This window comes from Trachypithecus francoisi, unplaced genomic scaffold (genome assembly GCF_009764315.1).
Source record: "Trachypithecus francoisi isolate TF-2019V2 unplaced genomic scaffold, Tfra_2.0 Lachesis_group10, whole genome shotgun sequence".
NCBI lineage: Eukaryota > Metazoa > Chordata > Mammalia > Primates > Cercopithecidae > Trachypithecus > Trachypithecus francoisi.
The window spans coordinates 16,567,833-16,595,594 of record NW_022681455.1 but is presented as its reverse complement, the minus strand read 5'-3'; the positions used below and the strand labels follow the sequence as shown (position 1 = coordinate 16,595,594).

Below are 27,762 nucleotides of genomic sequence, written 5' to 3'. Positions count from 1 at the left end.
AATGTACATACTCGTTGGCTGGTCACATTTGATATTCAGAGACCCAAATGAGAAAGTCTTGCTTCTGAGAAATTACCCAAATACCAGGACATCTTCCAAGCCCCACACAGTGGCATTAATGTTTTAGGTGCGCGATAAATATTGCTGAATGAAGGAAGAAAGTTTCCCAGGCTAGAAACAGGTGAGTGGAGATGTGATTATTATCAATACAAAATCTGGTGTGAGATGGGGGTGGGACCCTCTCCCCAGCCTGTACCGACAGCCCCTTGCTCTCAGTCAGACTCCCAGGATGAGATCCGGCCATTAAACAGGGAACACTGACATTTCACAGGAAATGACCCAGAAAACTAACAACTAGGAGTGTGTGTGTGTGTATGTGTGTGTTCACGCATGCATGCGCGTATGGTGCACATGTGGTGGGGGATGGGGACAGCTTGAATACAACCCAGGGACCCTAATTAGAGGAAAGATGATCAGGCAGACTCTGCCCTGCTCTGCTCCAGTAAGCTTGTACTTTAAAAGTTGAGCAGGAAGCTGAGCATGACAGGGGCCCCAAAGGTGTCAAAATGCCCCCTCACTCAGCATCTCTTGAGTCCCATCAGGACAGAACATGTTGTGCTTAGTCAGGTTCTGGATCTGACAGAGGTGAGCCAGACGCCCTCTCATTGCTGGGGGCTCTGGGAGGGAAAGGTGGGACGAAGAGGGCAGATTCCTCCCAAAAGACAAAGCACCTTTTAGTGGAAAATGGGAAAACAAAACAGGCTCAGTTCCAACAAGGCTCACTTTGGTCCGATCCTTCCTTTGTTATGTTCCTGCCTCTTAAATCTTTCTACTTAAAAGAACTCTCCAAGAAAATATTTTCAGAGTATACTTTTCAGAGGCCCCGTGGAAGCCTCTGAAGAATAAATGGCCTCCTTTTTTGGGTAAAGAGTCATATGTTTAAGACAGTTTTATTTGCTTCCCCCACCTCCTGCCCCGTGTGCACACATGTTGATATTGTTAACTATCTTCTGCTCTGAATCAGTATTAAGAATGGGCACAGAGATCACTAAAGCCAGAATTTACCGCATTATCCCACAAAGCAGTAGCTTCTCTATTCAATTTTAGGATACATAATTTCAGCATTTTTCCTATCACTAGACGTTTAGAGCTCCCTCTAGTGTCTCTATATTGTCACATTTATTTAAGTTTTTATTATTTTTTTCAGAAGATCCTGAGAATTCTTTTAACCATAGTAGGGAGAGTATGTTATTGTCTTTACGCTTACTTCAAGAACAGAACATGAAACCCAGAAATAACCACGTGCAGCCTCACAACCTATAGATTATCCATTCCTGCTGTCTGGGCTTTTTTACAGGACGAGGAGAGTTTTGGAGGTGGAAGAAGATGAAGTGGTCAGAGGATGGGACTGAGGGAGGGGACAGGGTAATCGATGTGGTGTGAAAATTGCTGAGTTTAAAGAGCTTAGGGCTGGGCGCAGTGGCTCACGCCTCTAATCCTAGCACTTTTGGAGGCTGAGGTGTGAGGATCACTTGAGCTCAAGAGTTGGAGACCAGCCTGGCCAATGCGGTGAAACCCTGTCTCTACTAAAAATACAGTAATTAGCCAGATGTGTTGGCATGCGTCTGTGGTCCCAACTACTTGGGGGGCTGAGGCAGGAGAATCGCTTGAACCCGGAAGGTCAAGGCTGCAGTGAGCCTGAGTGACAAAGGGAGACCCTGTCTTAAAAAAAATTTTTTTTAAAGAACTTAAACAACTTCCCCTTCTTAGAAAATGTATAAACTCTGATGTGTCAGCTGAGAAATCAAGGACCTGGGATGTCAACCTCTCGCCCGTGTGTTTGTGATTCTGGTGTGAAGGCAATGATGCATTTCCAAAGTTGAACTTGTTCTGCTAGGTTTGGGATATGACAGAATTCTGGTTCCTGCCAGAGTCCCAATCTTTCTGAGTGTATGTGTGTGTACATGTGTGTGCATATGTGATGTATGAATGGATGTATTTATATCCATACATATATACACATGCACATCTACATGTATATGTATATATAATCAAGATGTTCAAAATCCAAAGTATTGTTTTAAGAGAGTTAAAAAAAATTCAGTATCTACAGATTTGAATTCAGGCTGGGTTAAAACCACCTTCCTCCTGTTTTTCAAGAGGAAGGTTTTGGAGTTTGTGAAATTTTTCTACGGAGTTAAGATAACATTTGATGTATAAAAGCAAAGCTGCTTCTCATGCCTAATTCCATAAAAAGCCTAGAACCTCTGAGGCCCATCTTCAGCCAGGCAGCCTTGCCCTCTGGCCTTTTCTGCAACAGTGAGACAACAGCCCTGGGCACAGTGGGAGTTGGTCCTGACGCCAGATGTTCTCTGTTCCTGGTTAATGTCAGTGAGGGCTGGAAGTTGAATAAATGAGAACAGGAGTGGTCTGGGCCCATGTAAATGATCCTCACTTGAAAGGAGGAGCAGCTTTCATCATTTGTTCCAGCTAAGCCTCGCATGCGTTATAGATCTGATGCTAAGCAGTGGGAAAGATCTCATAAGTAATGTTTTATGTTCTCTCTGTCTCTCCTCTTCTGTTGTTCTTGGCTTGTGGGTTGTGTGTGTGTTGTTAACTGGAAAATTGCTGTAAGCCAGTTGTCTCTAATTTTTAAAAACAAATTAGAAAAACCATAAAATCTTCTGGTCTGTGCACATTGTCCCTGTTTTGTGAAAACATTGAAGGGTAAGTAAAAAGGAAGGAGAACATCAATAATGTGCATCAAATATATTCTGAGTTCCAGAGAAATAAATGACCAAGTGTTAGAACTAGAAGCAAAAAAAAAAAAAAAAAAAAAAAAACTGGCAACGGTGGGGGAGAAGTCTTGCTTTTTCCAGCCATATAGGTCAACTGGTGATATGGTTTGGCTGTGTCCCCACCCATCTTGACCTCCCATGTGTGTGGGAGTGACCTGGTGGGAGGTACTGAATCATGGAGAACAGGTCTTTCCCATGCTGTTCTCGTGATAGTGAATAAGTCTCACAAGATCTGATGGTTTTAAAAAGAGACATTCCCCTGCACAAGCGCTCTTCTCATTTTTTGCCTGCCGCCATCCATGTAAGAAGTGACTTGCTCCTCCTTGCCTTCCTCCATGATTGTGAGGCTTCCCCAGCCGTGTGGAACTGCAAGTCCAATTAAACCTCTTTCTTTTGTAAATTGCTCAGTCTTGGGTATGTCTTTATCAACAGCATGAAAACGGACTAATACAACTGGTAGTTGAGAAAATGTAGCAGCCTGAGATTTAAGAAACAAGTGATCCCTGAGACACAGCCATTGACCCTAAAGGGGAAAATATTCAGTTACACTCATGAGATTTAAACATGGTACTTTTGTGGCAGCTGCTGAGAGCTGAAGAGCTAAAAGTCAACATTATTTTCCTTTTTGAGACTGAAAATGTGTCCACCAGGAGCACTCTTCCCAATGGAGGCAAAATCTGCCAAAGTTGTTTTTGTTGCTGTCCTAACCTTAGACCATTTCATCTGCCCCAACTACAAGTCCTAGCCACAGCTCTCTCAAGCGATTCTCCACCCTCAGCCTCTGAGTAGCTGGGACTGCAGGCACATGTACCACACCCAGCTGTTTGTTTTTTTTTTTTTAATTTTTAAATTATGCTTTGTAAAGTCAACAGTCTCACCTTGTTGCCCAGGCTGATCTTGACCTCCTGGTGTTGTGATCCTCCTGCCTCAGCTTCCCAAAACACCAGGATTACAGATGTGAGCCTGGTCCCCCAAGAGTTTTTAACCACTTGACTTGGCACATTGAATCTTTCATTAAGAACAATTAATGACTTCCCATGTTTTGTAAAGAGACAGGCAAATGTGGCTTCAAAGCAAGTCTTGGCAACCCTTGCTACAACCAGACTGTCCCTGGCCTACGCAAGCCCCTCCCATGTAGACCTGGAAAGCCACTTCCAGGTTTCAAGGATGAGTTTTAGAAAATTAATGGGGTACTAGCATATGTGGGTCAACTCTTTATTTTAATGTAAGGACACTGGACACTTTAAAATAAATTTTCCAATCTTTTGAAAAAGGAAAGGATGTTTTAACAGCCCCGAAGTGAGAATAATATAATATCAGAATAAGTCCTAGAAATCTAGTATTATGATACATTTACTATGTTGTCTTTATTTTTCTTCATTTCCATGGATTGGCCCTGGTTCTCAGACCAGCATGTGGGAACTACTGGGTTGGAGTGTTAGCCAATAAAAATGGCCAAAAAGTAGACCATGACCTTCTTTGAGCTTTTCTCTGGCTTGTAATTCCTGAAGCTTCTTCTAGTGCTAAAATACTTCTCCCTCCCTTCCCTCTTCTAGACTGTAAGCTCATTGAGAACAAGGGCACTGTGGTAATCTTCTTAATATCTTTAGCACAGAGTCAGATACGACATCATAATTATTGTATTAATACATGAATGTTCTGAAGGGGTGGGTGGTTGTCGCCGCTGTAGAAAAGGTTCAAGAACCAGGAATTCTTGTGTAAGATGTCATTCACATAGTCACTGGAGAATTCCACAGTTGGATTGAGGGCAAATACGAATGCCATGATCCAGGCACCTAGAACTGGCTTGAAAACTGGTACCTTGCAACAATAATTGGAAGCCAACGGCCATGTGGTCTGGGCATGGCCATGTGGTCAGAAGAGAAGGAATTTTTGAATGAGGATAGAGGAAGTAGCCATGGAGTCCTGCACAGGGGCTTGGGGGTTGAGCTGTCTCTACCTCAGAAGGCTGTGGGAGAAACAGGGCTCTCTGCAGTGAGCCAAGGTTAAAGTCTGGGTTGGAGAGAATGTTCTGAGGAAAGACTGAAGCAAGAAGAGAGCTACTTTTTACTAGAGTACTGTGTATTCAGAGGGCAGAATGGAAATAATTAGTACTGAGTGAGTAGAAGGACAAACAGACCTAAGGATAGGTGAGAGAGGTCTGTCTGGTGCTTCTGAAAGTTTCAAGTGTGAAGAAGCCCCCAGCGTTCTAGTGGAAATGCACATTCTCGTTCTGTGAGTCTGGGTGGGACCTGAGATTCGGTATTTCCCACATGCTCCCTGGTAATGCTGATGCTGCTGGACTGTGGACCATGGTGAGGCTAGTGTTTAGGTCAAGGAAACAAGCATGTTCAGAGGATGTCCTCCAGGAGCCCAGGCAACAGTTAGAAGGTCAATGGAAAATTCTCTGGCTGCAGCTGATCTTTTCTGCTACCCTTTAGAGCAGGGAATCTCAACAGCACAATTGACATTTGGGGCCCAGATCATCCTATTTGGGGAAGCGAGAAGATGGAGGGGGTGGAGGTGTCCTGTGCATTGTGGGAAGTTTAGCAGCATTCCTGGCCTCTGTGCGCTGGATGCTGGTAGCACCCGACAGTTGTGACAATCAAAAATGTCCTCAGACACTGCCAGGTGTCCCTTGCAGAACGAAATTGCTTCTGGTTGAGAGCCAGAGGGTTAGAAGGAGAATTATGTGGCTCTCCTCCCCACTTGCTGCCACCTCCACCTCTTTCTTGTCTTCTAGAACCATGAGGCAGAAATGACTTAAGTCTGATATGCTTGGAACGCAACACACTTTTCGCTATTTCCGTCTTTAGAAATGCTGAGAAAGTGTTTGCCTTTATTTGACAGCCTGATTACTTTAAGGTGTCCTCGGCACAGACCAGTGAGCGCCTCGGCCCTATTTGCTGACAGTTTTAATAGAACAGCAGGGAAAGTCCTTTCCAAGAAAGTGTTGGCTGTGTAGCCTGACATCATTTTAAGTCATCACCATACACCCACCAAACCTCTGAGATAAAATGGAAACTCCATCGTCTCTTCCCAGGGTAACAGTGTTAGTAATTCACTAGTGACCTCTAAGAATTTCTCTGTGTGCGTTCACCGACACATTTAACTTTTGTTACATGGCTTCCAAAATGCTTTGGGGCCACAAGGTCAGTCTGTTGACAATCTCAAAAATCCTGACAAGGGGACAGATGGGTTTAGTTTTTGCCGTTGTGATGGTTATTTCTGCTTAATGTGTTGAGAAAACATCTGAAGGTTTTAACCCTGGCTGGAGTCGTGAGACAGAGGCATGTTTAATGGAATAGCGCATCATCGTCCTCTCGTGGTGAGTCCATGCTGGAGGGCCCGCAGACCCATGTTGAACAATCGGTTCAACTTTCTCTGAAAGCCAAAGAAAACCTACCTCCAAACAGGATTTAGTCTCAAGCTAGAACAAAAATGTGCATCATGTTGAAAAGGCTTCTCCAAGTGCTACAATTCATAAGAAGTGTTGTGTTTTTACTGGAAAAGCTTGCCATCTAGCCAAGCATTCTTCACATTTTTCCCAGGATTTAGTCATGAAATCATTTTAGACATATTGCAAGGATAAAATGTGTACATATCTGATAAAGGGCAGGGATTTTTTTCTTCTTTTTTGCTGTATAACTCCTGGAGGAGGTGAAAAACAAGCTAGACACACACATACACACTCACAAAACACACATATTTGTGCGTATGTATGTGTGTATAGAGAGCACGCACATGTTCATATATATATGTGTGTATATATGTATGTATATAGTTTGTTTTCCCCCTCATGAAATGTGTGTGTGTATAAAATAAACTACACACATATACATATATATTTATTTTCACCATTAAGTGCAAGAACCTGGCGTCTTTATTCACGATTATTTCTATTTGGATTTAAATTAGATGCCTTAGGCTTCTCTTTAGGTTTGAATAACTTAGACACAAAGTATAAAACACTTCCTAATGATGCCCACATGCCTAGGACATCTTTAGGAATTCAGGTGGAAGTGTGTTTGCGTTTGATTTATCTAAGACGTTGCAGCAGTGGGGTTGTAATTTCTGCCTGTGGGAAGGAAGGGGAGCTTGGATGGGGGAGTTGGTATTCATAAACGTAGATGTGGGTGCCTCAAAGTTGGCTGCATTGCTAACTAAAGGAAGGAGAGAAGTGAACCCAGATGTTGACCTTTTGAAAAAAAAAGTCCCATTTTCATGACAGAATGGCATAAAAGCAATAACCTGTGGTAAAGTCTAAAGAATACAAGATTTGGATTTCTGGATTTGAGTCCTGTCTATGCAACTTACTAGATATGTGGCCTTGGACAGATCACCTAATCTCACCTGTCAAACAGGGACAATGAAACTCAACATAGCAATGGTTGCAAGGAGTTAATGAGGTAATCCATCATATTCATCATATTCTGTGGCCATGGTGAAGGATGATACATCCAGTGGTGTTTTTTTTCTTGAAGATAGTATTCTTGTGTGAGTTCTTGCCAACACACATACAATTACGTTTCTGAGTCAGACTAATTTCAGTAGCAGATAAACAGAGGGAGTAAATCAGCAATAGATTTACTTGGACAGTAAATAGAATTACTCTGGACAGCAGTGATTTGGTGGCATATGGCTTGGTGGTATGTACCTGCACATGTAATCATGGAAAGTTGACTATTCCTACTGTTCTTCCCTAGTTCTATTTCACTTAAGAAAAAGTGAGAATGGATACCAGCAGTGTGCTGATAAAAGTTTAGCTACTACTGGTGGCCAGGCACAGTGGCATTTTGAGAGGCCGAGGAGGGCAGATCACCTGAGGTCAGGAGTTTGAGACCAGCCTGGCCAACATAGTGAAACCCTGTCTCTACGAAAAATACAAAACTTAGCTGGGCATGGTGGTGGGCACCTGTAATCCCAGCTACTCAGGAGCTACTCAGGTGAAGCAGGAGAATCGCTTGGAGGCGGAGGTTGCAGTGAGCCAAGATTGTGCCATTGCACTCCGGCCTGGGTAACAGAACGAGACTCCATCTCAAAAAAAAAAAAAAAAAGTTTAGCTACTGGCTCGGGAATAACAGGACATCTGATTTGTAGTGTTTACTGATTTCTATAATATAAATACTCTCACTGTGACTAATTTCAAACTACCAATGTGACATTACCAACCATGAGATTGTAAAGAGATGCACAGTAGCACACCATCATATAAGACAGTCATGCATCATTTAATAATGGGAATGCATTCTGGGAAATGCATCCTTCCTTACATTGTCCTTCTGCAAATATCATAAAGTGTGTTCACACAAGCCTAGATGGTAGAGCGTGCTACACATGTAAGCTATATGATGCAGCCTGTTGCTCCTAGGATACAAACTTGGACATAGAGTTACAATTGCCTACAGCACTTAGCACCTTACTGTACTGAATACTGTAGACACTTGTAACACAATGTGCCTAAGTTTTTGTGCATCTAAACATAGAACAGATACAGTAAAAGTGAAGTAGAAAGGATTTTAAAAGGGTACACCTATATAGGGTACTTCCCATGAATGGAGCTTGCAGGACTGGAAGTTGCTCTGGGTGAGTCAGTGAGTGGGTGGTGAGTGAATGTGAAGGTCTAGGACATCACTGTACACTACTGTAGACTTTATGAAGACTGTACACTTAGGCTACACTAAGTTTGTTTTTTAAATTATTCTTTGATAATAAATTAACCACGTTCAGCTTACTTTTTACTTTATAAACTTTTTAATTTTTTAAACTTTTTGATAACTTCCATAATAACACTGAGCTTAAAATATAAACACATTGTACAGCTGTACAAAAATATTTCCTTTCTTTATATCTTTATTCTATAAGCTTCTTTTTGTAGAAAGTAAGTCTCACTATGTTGCCCAGGCTGGTCTCCCACACCCAGGCTCAAGCCATCCCCCTGCCTCAGCCTCCCAAAATGCTGGGATTACAGGTGTGCACCGCCACATCCAGTTTATAAGCTTTTTCTTATTAAAAAAAAAAAAAAAAGTTTTTTTTGTTAAGTTTTCTGTTAAAAACTAAGACACAAACACATACATTAGCCTAGCCCTACACAGGGTCATGATGGTGAGTTTCAGTGTCTTCCACCTCCACATCTTGAACAGCTATAAGGTCTTCAGAGGCAACACCATGAATGGAGCCATCGTCTGCAGTGAAAACAATGCCTTCTTCTTGAACACCTCCAGAAGGACCTGCCTGAGGCTGTTTACAGTCCATTGTTTTTGTTTTTGTTTTTTTTGAGACGGAGTCTCGCTCTGTCACCAGGCTGGAGTGCAATGACACAATCTCAGCTCACTGCAACCTCCAACTCCCTGGTTCAAGTGATTCTTCTGCCTCAGCCTCCCGAATAGCTGAGATTACAAGTACATGCCACTACCCCCAGCTAATTTTTGTATTTTTAGTAGAGATGGGTTTCACCATGTTGGCCAGGATGGTCTCCATCTCCTGACCTCATGATCCACCTGCCTTGGCCTCCAAAAGTGCTGGGATTACAGGCATTAGCCACTACACCCAGCCTACAGTTAATTTCTTATAGGTAGAAAGAGTCTACTCTCAAATAACAATAAAAAGTATAGTATCGTAAATACACAAACCAGTAACAGTCTTTTATTTTCACTATCAAGTATTATAACTGTGCATAATTGCATGTGCTGTATTTTTATAGGACTGGCACTGTAGGATGTTTATTTATACCAGCAGCACCACAAACATATGAGTAATGTATTGTACTGTTACATTAGACAGCTACAGCATCAGTAGGCAATAGAAAGTTTTCGGCTCCATTATAATCTTATTTGACCACTGTCACATATGCAATCTGATTGACCCAAATGTTGTTATGCGGTGCACAACTTTATATCCATTATACAAGTAGACATAATTAACTTCAGTCATACAGATAATAGTAATATAGGGTAAAATAATGAGAAATGATGATGAGTTTGTTTTTGTTTTGAGACGGAGTTTCACTCTTGTTGCCCAGGCTGGAATGCAATGGCGCGATCTCGGCTCACTGCAACCTCCACCTCCCAGGTTCAAGCGATTCTCCTGCCTCAGCCTCCTGAGTAGCTGGGATTATAGGCATGTACCACCGTGCCCAGCTAATTTTGTATTTTTAGTAGAGACGGGGTTTCTCCATGTTGGTTAGTCTGGTCTCGAACTCCCCGATCTCAGGTGATCTGCCTCACCTCGGAGTTTTTAATATAATTTATTAAACCATAAGTTTATGTAAGTTAACTTTTAACATCGGCTATGTTGAACGCTTGGCTCTCAAGCTTAACTGTCAGCTTTCACAGACCTGGCTCCAACATGCTACTGTTTCTCCTTGGCTGTGTTACAGTACAAAGTTGTACCATGAATTAGCAAGTTCAGAATCATCCTGGAAAGCCAGCATGGAAAATGCAGTCATAAATGGATTTTTATTTCTGTGGACTTTGGATGGGCCGTCTACTCTTGGTCTCACATTTTCTAGTGCATATCTCTTTGGCTAACAAAATTAGTATTGAAAAATGGTTTGTGGATCTAGTTATTGGGGCTAGTATTCAACTTTTTAGTTACTTGAAAGATAGGATTTAAACAGAGCTGAATTTTATAGGGTCTTTTATTCTCTTCTTTGCTCCTTAAGAGAAGGCTCCAGAGAGCTAGACGAGAGGAATTTGAATGTTCTCACAACACAGAACTGATAAAGGTTTGAAGTGGAAAATATGCTAATTACCCTGAATTGATCATTATACAATATATACATGTATTGAAACATCACACTGTACCCCATAAATATAAAAACTTTTCAGATGTCAATTAACAATGAAATAAAATGAAAATAAATTTTAAAATGAAAACATTCTAGAAAATATTCCCAAGAAGAGATTTATTTATTTTTTTCTGGCTATCCTAAAGGGTTCGGGAAAAAATGGCCGGTGGAGAATAAAAGATTGAAATTTTAACTCATTCATGATCCACGTGGCTGGGAAGGAGTCGTTCGATGTCCTGTACTTCCTTCCATAATCACAGGGTGAGGTGAGGGGTGCCTCAAGTCTGATCAGCCACATTTTGACAGTGGAGACTCAGAGGCCTAGTTAGGAACACAGAAGGAAAAATGTTAAAGGCAGATCTTTATAACCAAAACAATTAAGAGGTCTAAAAGCCAAAGAAACCAGTATTTCAGAATTGATAACTTACTCCTAGATGTGTGGTAGGCATCGGGCTTATCTTAAAGAAGTGTCTTAGACCACAGAAACATAGACCCATGGTATCTGGACCAAGCATAGGTTAAAACTAGGGGAGGGAGGCATGAATTACAAAACAAAGATGGTTCCATGTTAGAATCCCATGTTGAAAATGTATGACGCTTTATTGCAGATTCATTATTAAAAAGCGTATTTTATTGTTTTTTTTTTTTTTTTTTTTTTTGAGACCGAGTCTCACACTCACCCGGGCTGGAGTGCAATGGAGCGATCTCAGCTCACTGCAACCTCCACCTCCCGGGTTCAAGCGATTCTCCTGCCTCAGCCTCTTGAATAGCTGGGATTACAGGTGCACACCACCACACCAGGCTAATTTTTTGTATTTTTAGTAGAGACAAGGTTTCACTATGTTGGCCAGACTGGTCTTGAACTCCTAACCTCATGATCCACCCACCTCGGCCTCCCAAAGTGCTGGGATTACAGGTGTGAGCGACCGTGTCTGGCCTGAAAAGCATATTTTAAAATTAGTCACATATGGAAGCTAAATAGTGCATTTTGTTTTTCTGAGCAGGACTTAAAACGTCAGTGCCATAAGCACTGGTATGTATTCAGACACACTGGTATATATCATGAATTTGCTAGACATATTTGTAGGCAAATCATGTGGTGATAGAGTCACATATTTTAAACAAAACAACTCACTATGAGCCATCATGCTACACTTCCAGCACTTTGGAAGGCTGAGGTAAGAAGATCACTTGAGGTCAGGAATTCAAGACCGGCCTGGGCAAAAAAACAAGAATGCCTCTCAAAAAAAAAAAATTAAAAATTAGCCAGGTGTGGTGGTGCATCTCTATAGTCTTAGCTACTCAGGAGGCTGATGTGGAAGGATTGCTTGAGCCCAGGAGTTTGAGGCTCCAGTGAGCTATGGATGTAACCCAGACAGACCCTGTCTCAAAAAAAAGAAAATATATATATACACACACACACACAATAACATAAAAATAAATTAAAAATTTAAAAAGCCGCTGTGATTTTTCTCTGTGATCATTCGTAAGTCATACACTATTTTGTGTGGGTGAAACGTGATCTGTTAGTGGATCTAAGAAAATCGTATTTATTAAGCAAAAAAGTCAGTATGTGCTTGTGTTTTGCTTATGAATTTACTCGGATAAAATGTCTGAAGGTTTTGAAATTTATTGAAAGAAAATGGTTCTTACTTCATTTTGGTGTGTTTACGTTAAGGGGAGCCATGTGACCTCGTATGAGAGTTGCTCTCAAATTTCAAGTGCACGGGCATTGCCTGGAGGACTTGTTCAAACACAGATTGCTTGAAAGCCCAAGAATTTGCATTTGTAACAAGTTTACAGGTGGTCATGATGCCACTGGCCCTGGGTGACTCACTTTGAGAACCACTGTCTTGTGAGTTTAGAGATAAAGAATGGGTTGAGGCCGGGTATAGTGGCTCACGCCTCTAATCCTAGCACTTTGGGAGGCCAAGACGGTGGATCACCTGAGGTCAGGAGTTCGAGACCAGCCTGGCTAACATGGCGAAACCCTGTCTCTACTAAAAATACAAAAATTAGCCAGGTGTAGTGGGCACATGCCTGTAATCCCAGCTACTCAGGAGGCTGAGGCAGGAGAATTGCTTGAACCCAGAGGGCAGAGGCTGCAGGGAGCCAAGATTGAGCCACTTCACTCCAACCTGGGCAATAGAGCAAAACTCCATCTCAAAAAAAAAAAAAAAAAAAAGAGTGGATTGAAAAAATGTCTAGCAAATCAGTAAGCACAAAATGACCACTGATAAATAGCATTACAGGCATCCAGGATCCTAAGAGGAGGGGAGAAAATCAGGCCAATTTAGAAACACTTTTATGACTAGCAGTTATCTGGTTTGCTGCTAAGGTCAGGTCTAAAAGATTGTTAAGACTAGCCTGTTTCTGTATCCATGGGTATCAGCTGGGGAAGCCAAGTTCTGTCTTTGTGCTTGGCAGCCCTCCCCAATGCCATGTCTCTGCTGATGACATTGGAATTTCCTCCAAATTAAACAGCCTGACAGCAGCCATCTGTAAAGAAGGCAGCAAGGTTACGGGTGATCGCTGGCTAGTGCCATTTCTGCTGCCAACTAGGCAAGCAAAGCTTCTGGCATGTTCTTGACCACCTCTGAGTAGAGTTCCATGTGTCCTTTGGGGTATCAGAGAGTTTCTGCCACCCAGCTGTTTCTCTGCCTCCTGGTGCCTGCCCCTAATTATTGCATAGTTGTCACTGATCCTGGTAATCTGGCTGCTAGATTTTTGCTCCAGAAACCTATGGTAAAGGAGACCATAGGCCACCAGAAGCCAGGAGGAAGCATGAGGCTGCAGTCAAGGGCACCGCCTTCTCCCCTCTAGGCTGCGGGGCTTTGAGGGCAGAAAAGTAAAAAGACTGAAAGGGATTAGAGGCCTGGAGTCCACAGCAAAGCCCTGTAGTCATCCACCACCTTGCACAGCCTCTTCCTGCCATGCTTACAGGTGAAAAGTCTAGTTCATAGGACACCTTGCTTTTCCAGAACCTTCCAGTGCCTTCCAGAGCCAGCATTCTTCCAGAAAACTCTTTCTTGCCAGTTGTTTGCCTTCAGAGTTACAGTTTAAAAAACAACACTTAAACTGATATCCTCTGAAGAAAAAAACAGATAACAAATTCATGAATCATAGTTATACTTAAATTTCCTCCGTCACAGAGAAACATGTTATTTTTAAAAAGTGGATCCCAAACCTAACTGATCAGAATCCCTTGGGGGAAATGTTTTTTAAAAATACCATTACCTGTGCACTGGCCAGAAAATCCAGGGCCATTAGAGACTGTGAATGTCTGAGAATCTGTGTTTCCTAAAAGGCACAGTGGTGATTCTGATGGGCAGCCATGTTTAAGAACCTCTGAATCGTGCACAATTTTGATGGTACTGCTGTTGCAATATAGGTAATTCAAAGAAGAGCTTCTATTTAAAAAAAAACAAAAAACAAAAAAACAGTAATCTATAAATATAATAGTTTTCATCTGAATAGTGTTTTCTTGTTTTCAGAAGACCTTCTGAAACTTTTTTTTTTAGATGGAGTACTTACTCTGTCACCCAGGCTGGAGTACAGTGGTGCAATCTCAGCTCACTGCAACCTCCGCCTCCCGGGTTCAGAGCTCCTGCCTCAGCCTCCTGATTAGCTGGGATTACAGACATGTGCTCCTACACCCAGCTAATTTTTGTATTTTTAGTAGAGACAGGGTTTCTCCATGTTGGCCAGGCTGGTCTCGAACTCCCAACCTCAGGTGATTCACCTGCCTTGGCCTCCCAAAGTGGTGGGATTACAGGCATGAGCCACCACCCCGGCCATAACTATTATCTTTGACAATTTTCCTGGGAGGTGGATGACAGGACCTGTTACTGATGCCAGTTTACATCTGAGATGCTGCAGTGGAGAGGAACTGGAACTAGAACCAACACTTCCGGCTTCTTGTCTGGTGTACTCCCCGCTATTCCATCTTGGTTGCTTGTGTGCATGCGTGCCTGCGTGCGTGTGTATGTGTGTGTGTGTGTATTTCATTCCTTGAATCTATGTTGTCTCGTTTATCGTAAATGGATTACTGCCACTACCACGGATCTTCAGGGAGGTATGATGCTGAGATAGAGAAGCCAAATGGAGATAGAAAATCCAAACTGAAAACAGGGAGAGAAGTTAAGACAGACCCAAGGAGTCTAACAACCCAAGTTCTAAACTAGGGAGAAGCCTAGTGTTCATCTATTTCAGGGATGGGTGGTTATGGAAATAGTGTAAACTCAGGCATCCTAAAGGCAGTGCAGTTTATGAGAGAAAGATACTTGCATGCATACTCCCAGCAAATCTCCCAGTGGAGCCCAAGATCCAGGGCATGGAGGGTAATAAAGATGAGCTAGAAAGGTGACAGGACAACAGATACTGAAAACATGGCAATGAAAAAACATCGGCATTCAGAGGTGAGAATTACCATTACCAGAAGTTCTTGGGAAGTGAAACAAGTACAGATCTATGGGTCAAGGATCTCACAGTTAGAGAACTAGCAGCAGTAGGGTGGACTTGAGTCTATAGTTTGGGACCAGCTGCTAACTTAAAGCCTGGGAAGCTCATGTTAGCCAGACATTACAGATACACTTTTTATGTCACCTTGAACGAGCTTCACTATCCTTATATATAAAATAAGGAGTAGGCCTATTAATCTGTATGTATTTCTTGCAGTAAGGAAATCTAATTTTGGCAAATGAATAGCAAGAACATAGCTTGGTACAATGAGTCAGTGAGAGGGTTTACAAAAGGTGAACGTACACAGGACTCTTTAATACTGATCCTGGGCTAGTCATGTCATTGCACGTGACACCTGCTGCTGGAAGGAACAGGTTAAGCATTTAGCTGTGTGCAATGAACCTGGGAGCCCTGTGGGCTGGTCCCACTTATTTGAAATAGAATGAATGCAGTGCCTATGTGAGTCAGGGTACACCTGAATGTTTAGTTAATGCTTCCCATTAACCCTTTTCTCTTCGCTTCTTTGTTTTCTTTTGCTCCGGAAGGAAAATGAGCAGAAGGTGTGTCACATGCTAGCTTCTTATCTGCTGCGTAGTTCTTGTAGCGAAAGGATTGTTGATAAGCTCAGAAACCAAGACTACTGCTGCCTCCCCTTCATTCATTCAGTAGTCTTACAGCCTAAAAAAGACAAGAAAATTAAGGACTCTCAAGGCAAAAGGAAGTCAAATGAAATTGGAAAGTGGGTCTATAGTAAATGCAGTATCTGTTGCTTTCTTTTAGAACTGCATAAACCACATGGAAATTTTCCATATGTATTTGCTACCAAGGGATGCTATCATCTTTTTCTTTTTTTGTTGTTTTTTTTTTTTGTTTTGTTTTGGAGATGGAGTCTCGCTCTGTCACTCAGGCCAGAGTGCAGTGGTGTCATCTCCACTCACTACAACCTCTGCCTCCCTGGTTCAAGTGATTCTCCTGCCTCAGTCTCCCGAGTAGCCGGGATTACAGGCACATGCCACCACGCCTGGCTAATTTTTGTACTTTTAGTAGAGATGGGGTTTCACCATGTTGGTCAGGATGGTCTCTTGAACTGCTGACCTTGTGATCTGCCTGCCTTGGCCTCCCAAAGTGCTGGGATTACAGGCCTGAGCGACCGCACCTGGCCACTATCATCTTTTTAATCTAGGCACATAGTGCTCAGGAAAAGACAAGGATGATAGATGGTAATTAAGTAAATGAAGACAGCATTGGTCAGGAGGGCAGTATAAACAAAGTAGAATAGAAAGTCTCTTGTTCTATTTTTTTATAATAATGATGATTATATATTTCTTACAGTCATATCCAGAGCTTACTTGAATCTATAGCAGTATTTTATTTATCTTTGCAACAAGCCTATGAAGTAGCTTTAGAGGCTGTAGGGTGCAGAGAATCTTGGATTAGAAAAGTTCAGTAACCCATGAGCAGAGGCATGAGAATGTTAAAACAAGTCAGTAAAGGTCACATAGCATTCCACTAGCTGGGCTGTGGTTAGCACTCATGACCTCCTGGAGTCTCATCTTTTCTGAATCTTATTGAATCATGCCAGCTCTCTGATACGGTCCATAAAATGCTGATAGAAATCACTTGTGAAGTTCCCAACTGTGACGACAGCAGATTTCCTTTAGAAGATAAATACTAGACCCAATCTAATACACTTTATCTGACGTAGCAGAATTTCTCCTGCATCCTTGTTTCAAAAGTATACCTGCCTGTGGTCTTCCCAGGTCTTGGGAGAGTCCATATGTCTGATGGAATTAGTCAATCTAGTGCTACTCAGAGAAACCGTCACTTGATCCTCAGTTTTTTTCAGGAATTTCCTGTATTTTTATGTGAAGAATCACTCTCAGGAAAGTTCTGTATTTTGGTAGCAGGGATCCTGTCAAGAAGGCAGTGAGGTAGATACACATAATAAACGGTGCATCATTACTGCTGATGGAACTCTTCCCAGGCCTGCAGCTGACAGCATTGCATGGGACCTGCAGCCCCTTTCACCTTGACTGCAGATGCTTTGGTTAAGAGACTCCGTCAGTGGTCAAGGCTCTGCCCCAGCTTCTCGGGATCTTCACACTCCCCTGTGCGTAGTAGGCTTTGGGTTATTGGCCATCATGAAAACCAAGATTGTGGTTTAATGATCACATCTATGGACTTGGAGTCGGAGGAACCTGGATTCACATATTGGCTCCTCCACTTACTGGTAAGTTGCTGAGATGAGTCGCTTTTTTCCTCTCTGGCTGAGTTTATGCAATTGGGAGTTTTAAAAAGTATCCACTAAATTCACTGTTGTAGTTGTTAAGATTTGGTTGTGTATTGTACACTACCTGGCATGTAGTGGATGTTTGGTCAATGGTAACTGTTAAAATTATTGCAGATATCCTCAGATACTATATTTTTGACAGGAGATAATCTGATAGCTTGATTTGATATTTTATGTGGAAGGAAGAATTAAATACAGAAGAACCCTAGGACAATGCTGTCTGTTCTAGAGAGTGTTTTGTTAAACTTGCAGTGTTTCATAACGAAGCAGGCAGGACAGCCCTCTGCTATGCAGAGCTCTCCCGCTCATGACAACACAACAAGCCCTCCCGGTTCATCCCTAGCTACTCATCCCAATAATGTCTCCAAGTTGTTTTAAGGATTCAGAATGGCCCCACTCCTTTTCAGATGTCCCTGGGAGGGTAACTCCTGCCTTGGTTGAGAATCACCAGCAAGCATAGTCTGAGCTTGACTTCTGTAGCAAAGTAGCAGGGCACCACCTCCCTCTCAGTGGCTGATGGAGAGGTCTTCCACAGTAAATTTGCAGTGAAGAAGTTCATGTGTCTCTACATTATCTGTTTTCTTCAGCATTCAGAGATATGTGGTGCCGCCACAGGGGCCATATCCAGGCTTTCTGATGACTCTATAGGGAGCAATGGCAATTGAATGAGGAGGGGAAAAGATCAGCTTAACCTAGCTTCTGCTTCATCTGGGTTCTCATGGTTAGTTGAGAGTGCTGATCTGTGACCACCATTGAGCCACTGATCTCCCGCTATTCCTAGTCAATCTGTCATTCAGAGATTTGCTTGATCCCTTGCGCTAGATGCATGTATTTAACAAGCTAACATGCACTAAGCATCTGCTATGTGTCAGGTGCGATTAGACGCATCATACTACAATGACTAAGACACAGTCCTTGTCCTCAAAGAAATAGTAGCCCTGGTGGTAAACAGATCTCTGTAAAAGTGATATAGGGGAGGCTGGGCATGGTAGCTCACGCCTGTAATCCTAGTACTTTAGGAGGCTGAAGCAGGCAGATTGCTTGAGCCCAGGAGTTTGAGACTAGCCTCGGCAACATAGTGAGACCCGTCTCCTTTAAAAATAATCAAAATTTTTTAAAAAGTGATTTGAAGGAGTAACATTCTGTTCCTGTTCAGAGGCATTCAGCCTATGAGCCCAAGGACTTATGCTCGTTTCCTCTCTATGTACGTCTTTTAGTCCTAATATGCGTTTCTTCATTTCTTTTATTTTTGTTGCCACTATACTCTTTACACAAGGTCCTTCACCAGAGAGCTGTTATCAGTGTCAGAGACCCAGCCCTGATGGCCTTGTGCAGCAAGTCAGAATAACTCAAGGAGCTCCCATATTTGCTCTCCTGACTTTCTAGAGGCGCACGATATCCACACATGTTAATGTATTGGTTTTATCATAGGTTTCTCCTTGCATTTCTTTCATGTAAAAGTGTTGAGAGTTCAGTCTGATCTGAAAGTGAACGTTTAAGTTCTCAACATAACCGTTCTTACAATCTCATGCCTTTGCAAATATGTTAAAATGTTCTCAGCCCCCTCCAGTCCTGAACTCCCCACTTTTTTATGGTTAACGGGCTGTCACCACTACCCAGCAAACTACAAAGCAGCAGCAAGTGCAATGCAGAGAACGCGATGTAGATCTCGTTCAAAGCAGCTGACATGCTGTCATCTCGGGAAGGGCAGAATGGCAAGGAGGAGTGATTGATGGAAACTTGGTGGAGCAACCTTCACTTCATTATTTTTGCATAGATTCCTGAATTGTGGCTTCTTTGCCGGAAAAAATAATAACGATCCTGTAATGCAGACTACTTTAGAGGCTGGAATGTGTCATTGTATGTGAGGATTACCACTTGTTCTTTTAGAACCCCAAGCATCTATCTCTACCTAGGAATTCTTTATCGTGAAGACTGATAGCCTTAAGGATGAAGGAGAGGACAGAGCCTAACCCAGAGTGAGATAGGAATGATTGTTGGTGATAATCAGATGAACACATTGTAGCCCTGTATCAGGAGAGAAAATGTGTTTGAGATTAGCATGTTATCAGAAAAATGTTTGCACTTATCTTATTCTTTGAATAAGTTGCAAGCTATTTCTCTTCTTTCACAAGGGCAAAGTAGTAAGCCAAACCTGTAATCAGAAAAATATCGATATGTTAGATGGAGAAAGTTATTTTTGTGTGTTTGTTTCAGTTGCTGAATCAACTGGTATGTACTGAGTACCTACTGTGTGTACGGGGATTGTGGAGAACTTTCAGTGTCAAGTTAGAGATTTTAAACTTTATCCTAGAGGTAAAATGAGAAATTAAAGCACTGAGTTAGAAAGGACTAGACCATGATTTCTCCCGTATCTCTTGAGCAAATGTCACTAGCCAAGCCAGAAGCCCCTATCCTGTTCTTCCATGTGCCCCCTGTCCAGCCATTCAGCAGCCACGGTGATGAGTCTGCCTGGGACATGTCCCCTGCCCACCTCCTCTTCTCCATGCTTACTGCCCCTGAAGCAGGCCAAACCTGATGACAGCTCAGTGGCATTGCAGCAAGTTCCTCCTGACTGCCTTGCCTGTAGAACCTGGTCCCTTCTCATCCATCTTCCACTCTATGACCAGAGTGACGTTTTTAGTCAAAAAATGTTCCTGCCTAACCCTTCTGAGATTCTCCATACCTTCAAGAGCTATCTTGGGGAGAGAAGGGCACTCACTACCTCCTTCCTCCCCTCCTGGTATGCCATACTTGTGCTTCCCCGAATATGACATGTCCCCTCATGTGACTCTGCATGAGCTCCCTTCTCTGTCTAGACCACGTTCCCTCTCACATCACATGCATTCACATTCCTGTGTACTCTTCAAAACTCAACACTGCCATCAGCTCCAAGGCGCCCACCCTGACTTTTCCCTCCTGGTCTCACTGAGCCACACTGTGCTTCCCACACATGAAACTCATATGTAGGATTTTTAGTGTCTGTTTTCTTGATCATCTCTGCACACTGGATACAGATGTATTAGTCTGTTCTCACATTGCTATAAGAACTACCTGAGACTGGATAATGTGTACAGAAAAGAGGTTTAATCAGCTCATGTTTCCACAGGCTGTACAGGAAACATGCCTGGGGAGACCTCAGGAAACTTACAATCATGGCAGAAGGAGAAGGGGAAGTCAGCACGTCCTACGTGGCTGGAGCAAGAGGAAGGGAGAGAAAAGAGAGGTGCTACACACTTTTAAACAACCAGATCTCATGAGAACTCACTATCACGAGAACAGAAAGGGGGAAATCTACCCCCATGATCCAGTCATCTCCCACCAGGCCCCTCCTCCAAACACTGGGGATTACAATTCGACATGAGATTTGGGTGGGGACACAAATGCCAACCATCTCAACGGAGCTCCTTGAGAATAGGAACTGTGTCTTTTAGATCTTCTGTTTTATATGTGTGACGCATAGTAGGCAGTTGGTGATCACTCATTTGGTGAATGAAGTGTTAGGCTGAACTGAAGTGGGAATGAAGAAGAAGAGATACCACACACCTGCATTCCTTGCCATCTGTGCCATTTCTTCAGTCTCATATCTCATGGTCACACCAGTCTGAGGAAGGTCAGATACTCTTTTCAGAGAACCTTCTGTGGCCTTATTTCATGTTCAGTTGTTTAATCACGATTATCTTTATTTTTGTATTGGTCCGTGTCCTGCGTATTTTTTAAAGCATTGACTGTTGTGGATCCATGGAGAAGTCAGAGAAAATAGATGAAGCTCTCTGGTAGGGAAAGGGATTGAATAATCTTGCCATCCAAACTGCAGTATCAAAATATGACTATATATGTTGCAATCAGGTGCATGTATTTCTTGGCTTTCCTGTATGTGCAAAATAGAATTCAAGGCAGGGTACAGAGAGAACACATTCTACATACCCCATATAACCTTGGCATGACTGTTTGGACCTTGCCGGTAGGAACTGGCATTGGCTAGTCTTTTGTTCACAGGCTGGCAAGGTTGCTTCTGATTTTCTCTTTACACAGATAATTCCTTTACTGACCAAATCTCATGAGAGCAAACTGAAGTGTCCTGTAGCTGGCATAACATTCATAACCTTTTCTATGACAGGTTAATCATTTCTTTGTATGTTCACTCACTAATCTTTACTTCATTGGCCAAAGGAGTGCCCCATGTCAAAGTAATATCCTTGTGTCTCCATTCCATCATCCCTTTGGGGCAAAAAAGATGCTGTCTTACCCGTCTTTGTTCCCAGACAAGCTGGGTGCCTCGTGTGTAGATGTTAAATGAATAAACTGTTTAGGCAAAGCCGTTAGCAGCATGATCTAATGACCACAAACAGAAAAGTGTATGTGGCAGGGAGGGGCAACTTATATTTTAAGAATTGTGTTTTAATAAGTGGGGAATTATTTCAGTATAAATCCAGTATTAATTATCATTAATAATAGATAAATATATTGAGGATTTTTTTTTTACCTGTAACAAAATTTTGATTATTAGTGTAATATTAGTGTACCACATTTAATTAATAAATGTGTTTTTATTCCTCTTTTTTTTAATTATTTATTTAATTTTTTTATTGTACTTTAAGTTCTAGGGTACATGTGCATGACGTTTATATCATGTATAACTCCCCAAAGCAATCCCTCCCTCCTCCCCCCTCCCCATGATAGGCCCCAGTGTGTGATGTTCCCCTTCCCAAGTCCAAGTGATCTCATTGTTCAGTTCCCACCTATGAGTGAGAACATGCGGTGTTTGGTTTTCTCTTCTTGTGATAGTTTGCTAAGAATGATGGTTTCCAGCTGCATCCATGTCCCTACAAAGGACGCAAACTCATCCTTTTTTATGGCTGCATAGTATTCCATGGTGTATATGTGCCACATTTTCTTAATCCAGTCTGTCACAGATGGACATTTGGGTTGATTCCAAGTCTTTGCTATTGTGAATAGTGCCGCAATAAACATACGTGTGCATGTGTCTTTGTAGTAGAGTAATTTATAATCCTTTGGGTATATACCCAGTAGTGGGATGGCTGGGTCATATGGTACATCTAGTTCTAGATCCTTGAGGATTTACCATGAGCACCATACTCTATCACCTCTCCCATTACGTGAAAGACTAAGTTTTGTAGTTTGAAAAGAAGGAAAATAGGAAATATAATTATAATTGCATTTAATATTATAGCATAAAGGGCTCAAGCAGAGTGATGCTGGTATGACAGAGTATTCCTAACAGTCCTCCCAGTTCTTTTTACATTAATATAGAATGTGCCATGAATTAAAGAAAAATATAGCAAGTCATAAACATTTACAATTCTCTTTCCTTACTATTAAGGAGGACAAGTTCTGTGCTTATTTAGCTTGCTATTCCTTGTGAGCTCAGAAAGGTTAATGATTAAACTGCGATTAGGCCAAATTGCTCCTTAAGAGAAAATATGGTGTGGGGTAGGGAGTGGGGAACATAAGAACAGCCATTATAGGGACCTGTAAGAGAGGAGGGCAAGGTGGGAGGAAGAGCAGTCGCCCTGGGAAAAGGGAACTTGGGACAGAGAGGAGTAACAAAGCTTTCAGGGAGTCTTTCTGAGCATGGTGCCATGCTCCCCACTCCCCACTTCCACCCTCCCCACTCCCCACTTCCACCTTCCCCACTCCCACCCTCCTATTCACCTCTGCCATCCAGGCCTCCCCAGAAACATTGGGCCAAGACTTGCAAGTTTTTTGTTTTTGTTTTTGGTTTTTTAGCTCATCAGCTCTCATTAGTGATAGTGTCTTTTATGTGTGGCCCAAGACAATTTTTCTCCTTCCAATGTGGCCCAGGGAAGCCAAAAGATTGGACACCCCTGCTCTAGATGTAAGTCTTGGATGACCACCCTTCACTCTACATAGGCTACAGTAACAGACGTTGAAAGTCAGCACCTTCATTGCCATGGAGGAATGGAAATAGAATAACTATTTTAAAACAATTTTGAATTTAAAAAAATAGTTTAAATATTCCTGTTCTCTCACCCCACCCACCCCTAACTTCTTTGCATTATTAATTTTCTTAGCTAATCTTATTTCTAAAAAAGCAAAACCTTCCAAGGGAATTCTTTTTTCTTTTCTTTTCTTTAGGGAGAGAGTCTCACTCTGTCACCCAGGCTGGAGAGCACTGGCACGATCATAGCTCACTGCATCCTCAAACTCCTGGGTCCAAGTGATGCTTCCACCTCAGCCTCCCAAGTTGCTGGAACTATAAGTGCATGCCACCATGCCTGGCTATTTTCTTAAGCTTTTTGTATAGATGGGGTCTTGCTATGTTGCCCAGGCTGGTCTTAAACTCCTGGCCTCAAGAGATCCTCCTGCCTTGGCCTCCCAAAGTGCTGACATTAGAGCCGTAAGCCACCAGGCCTGGCCCAAATGAATTATTAATTTATTTGGGAGTAAAATTACTAATAGCCAATTACTAGTTAGTGGAACTTGAATTGGGGATGTTTTTATCTGTTTTGAATAAACTTGCCTTCTGTATAAGTCCATGTCTTACATCTATAAATGTAGACATACATCAGTATAGAAATGTCAGTGGCTCTTAGACTGGGTACTTTAGTAATAACTCTCCATGACTGTTTGACCACTGGGGGCTTCTCAAGGGGCAGGAGAAGAATCTACCAAACGTAGATACCTGAGAAATAGTGGAGTGTGTTGTAATGTTCACTGTGGATAACCTGACTGACAGAGTCGTCCCTTTCGGAAGAGAGGCAGCTCAGGTCACTGGGTAAGGCACCTGTCTTAACTTGCAATGGGAATTTTGCAGTTCAGGTGTGGGGCACAATATATGTGAAGAGGAAGTGAATGTTGTTGATAGCATCATATAATAACTAAATTCCAGCCACTGGATGATTAAGTCATTCCTTCTCACACAAACGGCATTATATGCCTGTAATATTTTTCCACGGCTGCCATTACAAAGTGCCAGAAACTGGGTGACTTAACAGACATTGAGTGTCTCACAGCTGGGGAGCCTGGAAGTCAGAGATCAAGGTGTGGGCAGGGTCACACTGTCTCTGAAGATGCTCGGGAAGGATCTGTTCCAGGTCACTCCCTAGCTTCTGGTGGCTCCTTAGCATGTAACCATGTCACTCCAGTCCTCACAGAGCACTCTGCCTGTGTGCCTGAGTCCACATTTCCCCCCACCTTTTTTTTTCACGACGGAGTCTCACTCTGTCACCCAGGCTGGAGTGCAGTGGCGCGATCTCACTTACTGCAACCTCTGCCCCCGGGGTTCAAGAGATTCTCCTTCTTCAGCCTCCCGAGTAGCTGAAATTATAGGCGCCTGCCACCACGCCAAGCTGATTTTTGTAATAATAGAGACAGGGTTTCGCCATGTTGGCCAGGCTGGTCTCGAACTCCTGACCTCATGATCTGCCTGCCTCGGCCTCCCAAAGTTCTGGGATTATAGGCATGAGCCACCGCGCCCGGCCGACCTTTCCCCTTTTCACAAGGACACCAGTTCTATCAGATTAGGAACCCCCCCCCCAGGATGACCTCATCTTAACTAATTATATCTGCAACAACGCTATTTCCAAGTAAGTTCACATTCAGAGGTATTAGGGGGTCAGGATGTCAATATATAAATTTGGAGGGACAGAATTCAGCCCATAACAATGCCTGCAAGTGGTAGTTTTTTGGTGTCAGGGTGAGTCTAGTATCTGCATTTTCAACAGCGTGCCTTTTTGGGGAGATGAGTGTCAAGCATTCACTGATTTGAGGTAACGGGGTCCTCTTGAGTCTGTGATGTAATCTCACACTCCCCTAAGAGCTATTTATGGCCTACAAGCCTGTGCACATTTGAATGCGCGTGTGCAGAAAAGACAATGAGCCAGACAGGCTTCTACACCCACTTAAGAGCACTCACATGGATCAGTCACCCACCCTGAATGCCACGTTAGTTTTGACATCTGAAATGTGTCTGGCATTTTCAGGCAGAGAAGGCTTTAAAAAAAAAAAAAGTCACGTGGATACCAGTTCCTTACTATCTCCCTAAAAGAGCCTAAACACAGAAATCCAGACACAGGAACTCACAATAATATTAGATAATAAATAGCCAAGCTTCTGAAGAGGCCTGGAACCAGAGAATGATATTTAAGGGTTATTAAGCTTAATTTTTTGCACTGTGGTCTGCGTGGCATATAGTAGACACTCACTGAAAGCTTGTGAACTGATGAAAAGTAGAGTCTCTGTTCCGTGGGTATGAATCTTAAAGATGCCTGTATTCAGCCTCTTCTCCTGGCTTCTTCTGTTCTAAGCAGAGGGAATCCGATGTCTTGTTTCTGCACATGATCTGGGCAGGTCACAGATGTCACAAGCCAGTGATGTACACCTGGATTGCATCCTGACCAAAATCAGAGAAGTACCCGCTGGCATGTTGAGATCCTCCTTTGAGGAGAATCCCATGGCTAAACCAATGCATTGCCCTTGGGAGAGAAACATTCTACACCCTGCTGGATGGATGTGTACAGTCCATGTGGACCCACCTACGTTTCCTACTTTGTTCCTTCTTTCTTGTTTTCCTTTCCTTCCTCTTTTCTTACTTTCTAAGCCATTTATTGAGTTTATCCTTTCAAAACTCATCTCGAGGATATGTCCAAAAATGACCCATCTAGAGCTTCCTGTACACTTCTTTGCAGAGTAAGTTGCTGCTGACTTATTTCTCCTTCCAGCATCTTGCTGATGCCTCTGTAGAGTCATAAGTGTGCACAAGAGTGACCTCTACACATGCCTGGCTCCCAACAAGACATGGAGTCTCAACTGAATTTTGCTCATCTCTGTTTCCCTAATACCTAGTGCAGTGCCTGGTTAGCACTTCCTGGATGTTCGGTGTATGGTTATCAAGTGAGTGAATGAATAAGCTGCGACTTTCTGCTTGCACATCATTGTTCTGGAGTGTCATGGAGGACACAAAGGAATAGAATTGATGGTAGGTCGTTCTTCATTCGCACTGTATCGCAAGGATAAAACATGTACTTACTCAAAACAAATGGCATCATAATAACTTTTTAAAATTTTTATTATTTTATTTTATTTTTCCATAAGTTATTGGGGTACAGGTGGTATTTGGTTACATAAGTTCTTTAGTGGTGATTTGTGAAATTTTGGTGCACCCATCACCTGAGCAGTACCGTATTTGTAGTCTTTTATCCCTCTCCCCACTCCCACTCTTCCCCCAAGTGCCCAAAGTCCATTGTATCATTCTTATGCCTTTGCATCCTCGTAGCTTAGCTCTCACATATCAGTGAGAAAATACAATGTTTGCTTTTCCATTCCTGAGTTACTTCACTTAGAATAATAGTCTCCAGTCTCATCCAGGTCACTGCAAATGCTGTTAATTCATTCTTTTTTATGGCTGAATAGTAGTCCATCATACACACACACACACACACACACACACATATACACATACCACAGTTCCTTTTTCTACTCAATTGATGGGCAATTGTGCCGCTATAAACATGCATGTGCAAGTATCTTTTTTGAATAATGACTTATTTTTCTCTGGGTAGATACCCAGTAGTGGGATTGCTAGATCAGCATCATAACAATAAGTCAAGAGGAGGGCTGGGCACTGTGCTCATGCCTGTAATACCAGCACTTTGGGAAGCTGAGGTGGGAGGACTGCTTGAGCCCAGGAGTTTGAGACCAGCCTGGAAAACATAGTAAGACCTTGTCTTTATAAACAAATTAAAAATTAGCCAGAGGTGGTGGTGTGCACCTGTAGTCCCAGCTACTCAGCGGATCATTTCAACCGGGGCAGTTAAGGCTGCGGTGAACTGTGATTGCACCATTGCACTCCAGCCTCGGTGACAGAGTGAGACCCCCCCCCCGTCTCAATAAATAAATAAATAAATAAACAAAGAAAGTCAAAAGAGGTACCCAGTGGTGTGATGGAAGAACACTGTTCATAGAATCCGTAGATTTGTTTTCTAGTCCTGGCTCCACAAGTTACATATTCCGTGCTCCTGGGAATTTCCCTTAACCTATGTAAACCTGAGTTTACTGATCTAAAAAGTGGGCCTAATGCCTATCTGAAAGAATTACTGGGAATATTAAGTGTATAATGTATATTAAAGTGCCTGGTGAGTGATAACATGGTATCTAAATCTAAGGTATGTTGTTTTTTTGACACAAGGTAGTATCTGAGTTAGGACAGACCAGGGGAGTGGTACAATCAGTTAATGTTCTGAGTTCCTGGGTAGCAGTGGGCAAGTAAGGCTTCGGCAAGAATTACAACTTGGCCAGAGCTTTGAAGAATAAGGCCACCTGGCATAGACAAAGGGAAGCATTGTGGCCTGAGTGCCTGCACACAGTGTGCAGTGGGCCAGGGGGATATGAACGAGCCCCATGGCTGCCACAGAGGGCTGGTGGTGCTCGAGATGGCCCTC

At 42.6% G+C, this 27,762-nt stretch overlaps 1 protein-coding gene and 1 long non-coding RNA gene across 8 annotated transcripts in view; one reads left to right on the top strand and one right to left on the bottom strand.

Moving 5' to 3' along the window:
* ATXN1 (ataxin 1) overlaps positions 1–27,762 on the top strand; it is a 465,758-nt gene that overhangs the window by 360,047 nt on the left and 77,949 nt on the right. The gene's annotated exons all lie outside the window — the stretch shown is intronic.
* LOC117086763 lies at positions 10,690–14,039 on the bottom strand. The gene is made up of 2 exons (XR_004438567.1): positions 13,556–14,039; positions 10,690–10,908 (listed from the first exon to the last, which is right to left on the bottom strand). It is a non-coding gene; the product is annotated as an uncharacterized LOC117086763 (long non-coding RNA).